This window comes from Rosa rugosa, chromosome 1, assembly GCF_958449725.1.
Source record: "Rosa rugosa chromosome 1, drRosRugo1.1, whole genome shotgun sequence".
In the NCBI taxonomy this organism is placed as follows: Eukaryota; Viridiplantae; Streptophyta; class Magnoliopsida; order Rosales; family Rosaceae; genus Rosa; species Rosa rugosa.
The window spans coordinates 61,679,385-61,687,445 of record NC_084820.1 but is presented as its reverse complement, the minus strand read 5'-3'; the positions used below and the strand labels follow the sequence as shown (position 1 = coordinate 61,687,445).

At 38.9% G+C, this 8,061-nt stretch overlaps 1 long non-coding RNA gene across 1 annotated transcript; it reads left to right on the top strand.

Moving 5' to 3' along the window:
* Positions 1–7,031: 7,031 nt before the first annotated feature.
* On the top strand, positions 7,032–7,679 carry LOC133743849 (uncharacterized). The gene is made up of 2 exons (XR_009863289.1): positions 7,032–7,203; positions 7,286–7,679. It is a non-coding gene; the product is annotated as an uncharacterized LOC133743849 (long non-coding RNA).
* Positions 7,680–8,061: the final 382 nt, after the last annotated feature.

The following is an 8,061-nucleotide window of genomic DNA, read 5'->3' as shown; positions in this document are numbered from 1 at the left end:
GAGGTTCAACCTTACGACCAAACTTCAGACCCTTCGGTCCTCAGAATAGAAATCCAGGTTACCACTGTAACCTTCAAACTTCAAACCCTTCGGTCATCAGAATAGAAATCCAGGTTACCACTGTAACCTTCAAACTTCAAACCTTTCGGTCCTCAGAATAGAAATCCAGGTTACCACTGTAACCTTCAAACTTCGGACCACTTGGCCCTCAGAATAGAAATCCAGGTTACCACGTACTGTTACCTTCAAACTTCAGACCCTTCGGTCCTCAGAATAAACCCAGGTTTACCACTGAAACCTTCTGACTCACAATTGTCACATCACAACTCCAAATAACTCTTTCAACAATATAAATCAACAAAAGTCTACATATCACATGCCACACCTTCCAGATATATATTCCATGTAAATATATATATACGTAGTCATTCACGCAGGAATGACCACTAATACCAACTATAGTTTATACGCATTAAAACCAAGAAATTCATTTTATACTTAAGTTCATTTTCATTACCTGTGAGCCGTAGCCCTATGAACCGTAGTCGATCAAGTTCATATTATTTCAAACAAAACTTTATTTTGAAAACGATTTACAATTATCAATCAATTCTGACGATTAAATAACTCGGTTCGTAAATGAACCACGTGAGATTTACTCACCTCCAAATCCAGCTGCGTCTTCTCTTACAGCCGAGATCACACAATCAACAATTGTTCGCCCAAAACAATTCCATCAAACACCTAATCACATACAATCTCAACTTAGCACATAATTCACCAAAAACACAATTATACGATGATCCAACGGTTGGATCCCCATACTAGACCACACAAAGTCATTGGAACACTTATGCGATCAACATAACAAAACTACAAGTCAAACGGACGGCCAAATCCTCACGGATCGAACATCGATCGAACCGAAAACCCTAAGACTTTGAAAATTCAAAACATGCTCATACGACTTCCAAAAATTACAAACTATATATCGAAATGCTCGTATCGACGAGTAGATCGAAATCAGGAACAGAAACTGTCCCTGAGGTGGCCGGAAGACACCGGAAAACACCACCACAGTGGCGGCACCGCCACCGGCCCAAAGTCGGAATTTGGCAAAACTTCCAACACCAAAGTTCTTCATCTCAACTCCAATTGAAATTTTCATAACTAACACAAAGCTTGAATCAAAGCCATTTGGCCGGAATTTACCTCGCAAGTTCAGAAATTCGAAGAACCCTAGAATCACAATCTTCAAAATTCGAGCTCCACAGGTTGAATCGTTGCAAGCCGCTTGGAGGGAAGCATCTATGTCCTCTGGGCTTCAAAAGCCCCCAAGAATCACCGCTTGAGGTGGCCGGAAACGCCATATCCGATCTGGGCGATTTGCAGTTCGGGTGCCAAACTTCCCGGAGTTGCTGCGTCGTGCACAGGTCTACCCACACAGTGAAACTTCACAGGGTGCTAGATGGGAGTGAGGCGAAGAAATAGGGACAAAAATCACGGCCTAAGGTGGCCGGACGGCGGAGAACGAAGTCGCCGAAGTTGGCTGGGCGGAACTGAGGTCGGGGGAGAAAGTTTCCCTTTTTGGAAATTTTCGGGGTTTCTGAAAATATTTGGGATTTTTGCTATTTAACCAAAATGGAAACTTTTTCCGAAGGCCATAACTACTTCATATGAACTCCGATTTCCGCGTTCCATATGTCTATGAACTCGTATCGACACGCTCTACAATATCCGTGAAGGAAGTTCTCACAGAATCTAAACGTATAAAAAGTCAAACTTCGTAACCCCCTAAAACGTGCACTTCGAATAATTATTCGTTCGAAAATAATTCCACTCCACCCTCGAACCACGAAATCGTACAAACGAACACCTTATTAATCCCAGGAAACATTTAGGAATTAATAACAAATTTTCGAGGTCTTACAATTTATGTGGATTCTGAATAAATAAAGTGTAGGAAATCTAATATGACTTGGCTATTAAGTTAGTCTGTCAAAATGGATATGTATTAATCAGCCGTTTTCCCCTGGTCAGCAGCTGACCATGGGGAATTTGGTCACTCACCGTCCGATTGAAATCGGACGGTTGACAGCTAAGTGATGAAATCTGAGATGAGAGCTGTCAACCGTCCGATTGAAATCGGACGGTGAGTGACCAAATTTTCCATGGTCAGCTGCTGACCAGGGGAACACTAATGATGTATTAATAGAGGTTTAATTGGAATATGATTATGTTTCTTTTATGGGAGGATACTGAATATCCAAGCCTCTATATAAGGCTTAGGTCCCTGTACTCTCTCATCATCGGTAATATAGTTTTTCTTGCCCCATAAGAGAATATCACATGAGAGAAGCGCAGAAGACTTCGGCTTGGATTGAGTGGCCATTCAGGTTATGGTTCATGATCCATTTATCAAATTATAATTCTTCGTTTTATATATGTTCATATAATTGTATCTATATTATCTCGTGAAGTCATCTAATATTTATATTTAATCTAACATATCTTTAGGCAACTATTATCTCCATCGCCCAAATATTATCTCCAACGCCCAACTACATAGTGTCCGCATCAAGAGTGTTATGTCCAGTGGGGTTATGAAATTTTGACTAACTGCACAAATATATGTCCAAGTCTCTTCTATTAATAGAGACTAGTCTTGCCCACATATGCTATGCATATGTAAAACAGATTTTTCGTTTTAAATTTTCTTTTTGTAATATTTATGTCTTGATAATTATTGAAGTTAGATAAATATGGGGAGTTATCTGCAAATGAAGGTAGTGGGAAGTTATCTGCATAATAGGGTAGTGGGAAGTTATCCACGTACAAAATGGGTTAGTGGGAACCTATTTTTTTCTTTTAAAAACTGATAATCAGTTTTTTATTATTTACTATAATACCCTTCAAATATTATAAATTATTTAAAAATAATATATGGTATGGGGGTCTTCGTGCCTTTTCACGTCCACTTTGACTAACAAAGTGGGTTCTCTTAATAATAGTATAGATAAGCTAGGGAAACCCCCTTGGTCTCCAAGCAAGCACTCCTCCACAAAATGGGTTCCAACAAGGCTTTTCTTTTATTTGCTCTTGTTCTTCTCATCAACTCCTCTGAGGTAGCAGCACGAGACCTCCTCGAGCACACTTCTACTCATGCCAAGCTCATGCCAAGCTGAAAGGTACGTGAGCCTCGCCATTTTGTACACACTGAACATGCATGCGTGTTTATGTTGTGCTGAGCCACTTTGCCTGCAGAGAATGGTGGATATGAAAGAAAGCCTAGTGGTGGGGGTGTAAAGCCCGTTGTGCGTCATGTTAATCCTATTAACGGTAAGCGTATTCCCGCCCCAGAACCACGATGCACCTCATTTAGGAACTGTCCTCCCGCATGAAAGAAGTTGCTTGCGCTCATCTATTCAAATCATGATTGAAGTTATTGATTCCTCTCTTTTGTTGCTTCCCTTAAATTAATAGGACATGCAATACGTACATGCTGTAACTTTCATCAAATAAAAACTTATTATGTAATTAAACCTCTCCAAATCTTCGATCTGGAGAATCTGGCCAGGCTAATATTTCTGTAAAATCGCATGGTAAAGCAGTAGTTGTTCATGTTCTCTCATTTCACAACATCAAATAATATCCTAAATACTTGAATTTCTAAAATGGAAAAAATTATATGGAATAAAAAAAGTCGAGATTTTTGAATTCCATCAAGTAGATTACTTATTCTAAAATTATGTTATATTTTGATCAGTGAAATAATGATATGGAATAATTTGAAGAAAAAGTGGTTTTGACATGTTTGGACGTGGGGGTACAGTGGCAAACCACATTGTAGACAACACTTTTTTTTTTTTTTTTAAAAAGGGCTGGTGCAGCTGCCCTCAAGCCTTGATTAATGAAACTGTTGAATACAAATAGGGGACATTGAGCCTAAATCCCTGATTACAATAAGCATCTAGAGTATTTCCTGAAATAATATCAATAATCTCTACAGAAAACATGTATTCTAACAAGCACCAACTAGTAAAGAGTGCACTACTGGCTACTCCATTTGCTTTAACATTGCGGTGACATAACGGAAAGATAACTCGATATGTAACCCGATTACAAAGTAGCATAACTATCATAAGCATAGCTTTCCTACTATGTTGCGGCTGGAGGATAGACCCGACGACACTTTGCGTGCTTCATCCTACCACTAAGCCGGAGCGACCATTGGAGAAGCAAAGAACTCGCCGCCTACCTAGAGCAGACAAGACATTTAGAGTGCACACACAGGAATTAAGCTCGACTAGCCCTACACAACTAATGTATGGACTTATTACTTGTATAAAGCGCAATTAAACTAAACAACATAAAAAAGTAAAACTCTTAATGAAACAACCAGCCTGGCAAGGCCCAAGAAATGGGCCCAAACCTAGTCACCAACCCAAGCAAGAAGATTGCAGCCACCAAACCAAGCCCAGCCCAACTTTAGCTCAACCCCTACCAGCCATCCACCGTCACTGTCGCACCTGTGACAAGGTGCCACCATCAGTGCACCATCAACCCTGGATTCCACCGCCGGCGTTCCGTCACCCCAATCACTCCACCACAAGCGCTTCCCGGCCTGCGCTCCACCAGTCCAAGCATCCTCCCTCCCAGATCGAATCTGGGTGCACCACAGCTATAACCCAAAAACAATCCTCCAAACACCAAACCCGACCCAGCTCGCCGGACTCCAACCAGGGACTCAAACCCCACCGCAGCAGCTAACCTTGCCCGCGACAACACCACGCCATAGCTCATTCAGCAACCAATCCAGCCAACTATAGTCGAACCTCCACCCGATGGCAGCCATGATCTCCTCATCCACCTTCTTCCAATAACGGCGGTCTAGGTCGGACCCCTACAAGGCTACAAGCTACAAAGCCTAATGCCTGCCCTACGACAACGTCCCTAGGACGCGCCGCCGAACAGAGAGAGAAATTATTTTGTTCGAAACCCTAGAGCGCATGCAGCGCGTTCCTGTCCTGTGTATAAACTTTAGATATTTTATAGACAACACATTTTCTTGAGATCTTCATGTGTCAGAAACATACTAGTTGTAGAGCATAAGTTCTAAAAAGTGTCTGAACTCGCGGAACAACGAAATCTCAAACAAATTTTCTTTTTACGATTTTTTCAATTTTTGACTTGAGAAAATCATAAATAACAAGGGGGTCAAGATTTTTGCATTTTGTCAAGTGGAGCGTGACATAAGAATTATGCTCCACTACGAAACAAGAAAAGTTTTAGAAAAAATGGAGCTTGACATGGGTGGTACCTCCAATATGGGTGCCGGCCGGTGGCATAACGAAACATGTCAAAACTTTTTTTTATATTTAAACTTGCTATGCCAAGAGGCTTCATTGGTAAATATAATTTTTAGAAGCTGCTTTAAGTGAAACTCAATAATCTTGACCCGATCTTTTTACGGTCTTTAAATGTCAAAAAAACTAAAAATGTCCTAAAAAATCTAGTCATGTTTGAGTTCGGTCACTTTGAAATTGCTTAAAAGCATAATTTGGGGCTACAAAAATTTTGGTGAGAAAATTGGAACATGGTTGTAGAAAAAAAAAACGTATAAAATAGTCCACAATTTTGAGTAAGAAATCATGCATTTGGATAAAATAAAATAAAAAATAAGTACAATTCTAGGGTCGATTCTTATAGAATTGATTTATCATTTTAGAGTGAAACTACATGAAAATTCTTCTATATACCGGCGGTGTAAGTAAACCACTGGCGGATGCAGAATTTTTTCTATAGGGGGCGAAAAAAATTTGAAAGATAACAAAACAAAATTTCGATGAATGAGACAAAGTTTCAATCTGCATATTTCCTAGCAAATAAAAATATTGTTTTTCAATCAATGGATTTCTCAATACGTAAAACTTTTTGTAATCAGTTATAAGAAAACTTTTAATAAATTTTCTTAGAAAAACAAGCATCAAACAAAAATAAACTAGAAAATCTATAGAGATGTGGCTTACTCTTCATTAATTCAATCTATAGAAATGACAAAATAGAAGTTTCTTGTAATTGGGTAATTGGGTTACGAACCAGGGCCGGTCCTGAGGTTCTTGATGCCCAGGGCGAAATTTTTTTTGGTGCCTAGGGCTGGTCCGAAGGTTTTTTCGATACGATTATGAGATTAATTTGGCTTTGAAAAGTTATGAATTAACAAGTTTTTAGAATAATCAACAGAACCACTATAAACAAGCAACAAAATTTCTAATATTTATAATTTCAAAATTAAAGAACACCCAATACATATTTTGATATGTACCTCAACCTGCATCATGGAATGTCAAAAAATTTGTCTAATCACCGTAAAAGAACAAAAAATTAGAGAGAAGAAAGATTGGGAGATGAAAAACAGATAGGAGAAAGATCCAAGGGACATATGATGAAAATGAATTGAGGGATGAATAAACATTGAAACCTCAAATTTAAAGAGAAATTTGTTTGATTTCAACATTTTGGAGAGAGTGAGAGACTCTACTATAATGATGCTTGACTTTTTGCAGTTTGCGATGACTAGAAGAGTCGAAGAAAACATATAGCTAGTGCGTCTAGGATTTGAAATTTTATTTTTTTGTTTACATTTTGTAGCATATTATTGCAAATTATATATATATATATATATATATATATATATGGTGCCCCACCTTCCCTTGGGCCCTGGGCTGTCGCCAAGGCTGCCTTTGGGCAAGGCCGGGCCTGTTACGGACTAACGATTTTGGTTAACCGTGGTGGGAGTTGCAGATTTTTTGTTTTTTTTGTTTTGTTTTTTTTTTTCTATGGTCAAGATAAATGTATGGTGTATAACGTATTTTTGATTTTTAATAATTTGCAAGAATATCTCTAGGCAACTATTATTTCACCCAAGTCTCGACGACATGGTGTCTGCATCAAGCCATCAAGTGTGCGTGTTTATGTCTAGTGGGGTCATGTAATCTTGACTAACTGGAAAAATATCTGTCCAAGTCCACTACTAATAGAAAGGAGCAAAACCCCCTCGTCTCCAAGCAAACAATCCTCCTCGCGATCAAATGGGTTCCAACAAGGCGTTTTTTATATTTGCTCTTGTTCTTCTCATCATCTCCTCTGAGATAGCAGCACGAGACCTCCTCGACCACACTTCTACTCATGCCAAGAAGAAAGGTACGTGAGCCTCGCTATTTTGTACACTGAACATGCATGTGTATTTATGTTATGCTGAGCCACTTTGCCTGTACTCCTGTAGAGTATGGTGGATATGAAAGAAAGCTTACTAGTGGTAAGGGTGAGCCCACTACAAGATGCGCCCTAAATCCAAACCAGCCTTGCTACCCACCACCAAGATGCCCACCATATATCAGAACCTGTCGTCACCCATGAAAGAAGCTGCGCTCCTTCAGATCATGATCAACAACCAATACTTATAGGCCGATCGATGCTTGAAGTTATTGATTCCTCTCTTTTGTTGCTTCCCTTGCCTTAAATAGAACATGTAGTACGTACGTGCTGTAACTTTCATCGAATAAAAGCTCGATCAATATGTAAAAACCTCTCCAAATCTTCGATCTGGAGACTCTGGTCGGGCTAATATTTCTGTAAAATCGCATGGTAAAAAGCAGTAGTTGTTCATGTTCTTTCCATTCACAATAATAAATCAGATTTAAATATTTGAATATTTAAAATAAAAAAATATGTGAAAAAAGAAAAAAGAAAAAAAAATGTCAAGATTTTTTTGAGTCCCTTCAATTAGAACACGTTTTTCAAAATCATGTATTATTACGATTAATGAGATAATGGCACGTGACAATTTGAACAAAAAGTGGTATTTGACATAATTTGACACGTTTAGACATCTCGCGGGTGCACCGTTGCATGCAACATTGTAGACCACAGTTTTTGCTTGACATCCTCATGTGTCATAAGCTTGCTATATGAAGAGCATAATTTATGAAATATGTCTGAACTTGCGGAATAGCGAAATTTCAAATGAATTTCTTTTTACGATTTTTCTGGTTTGTAACT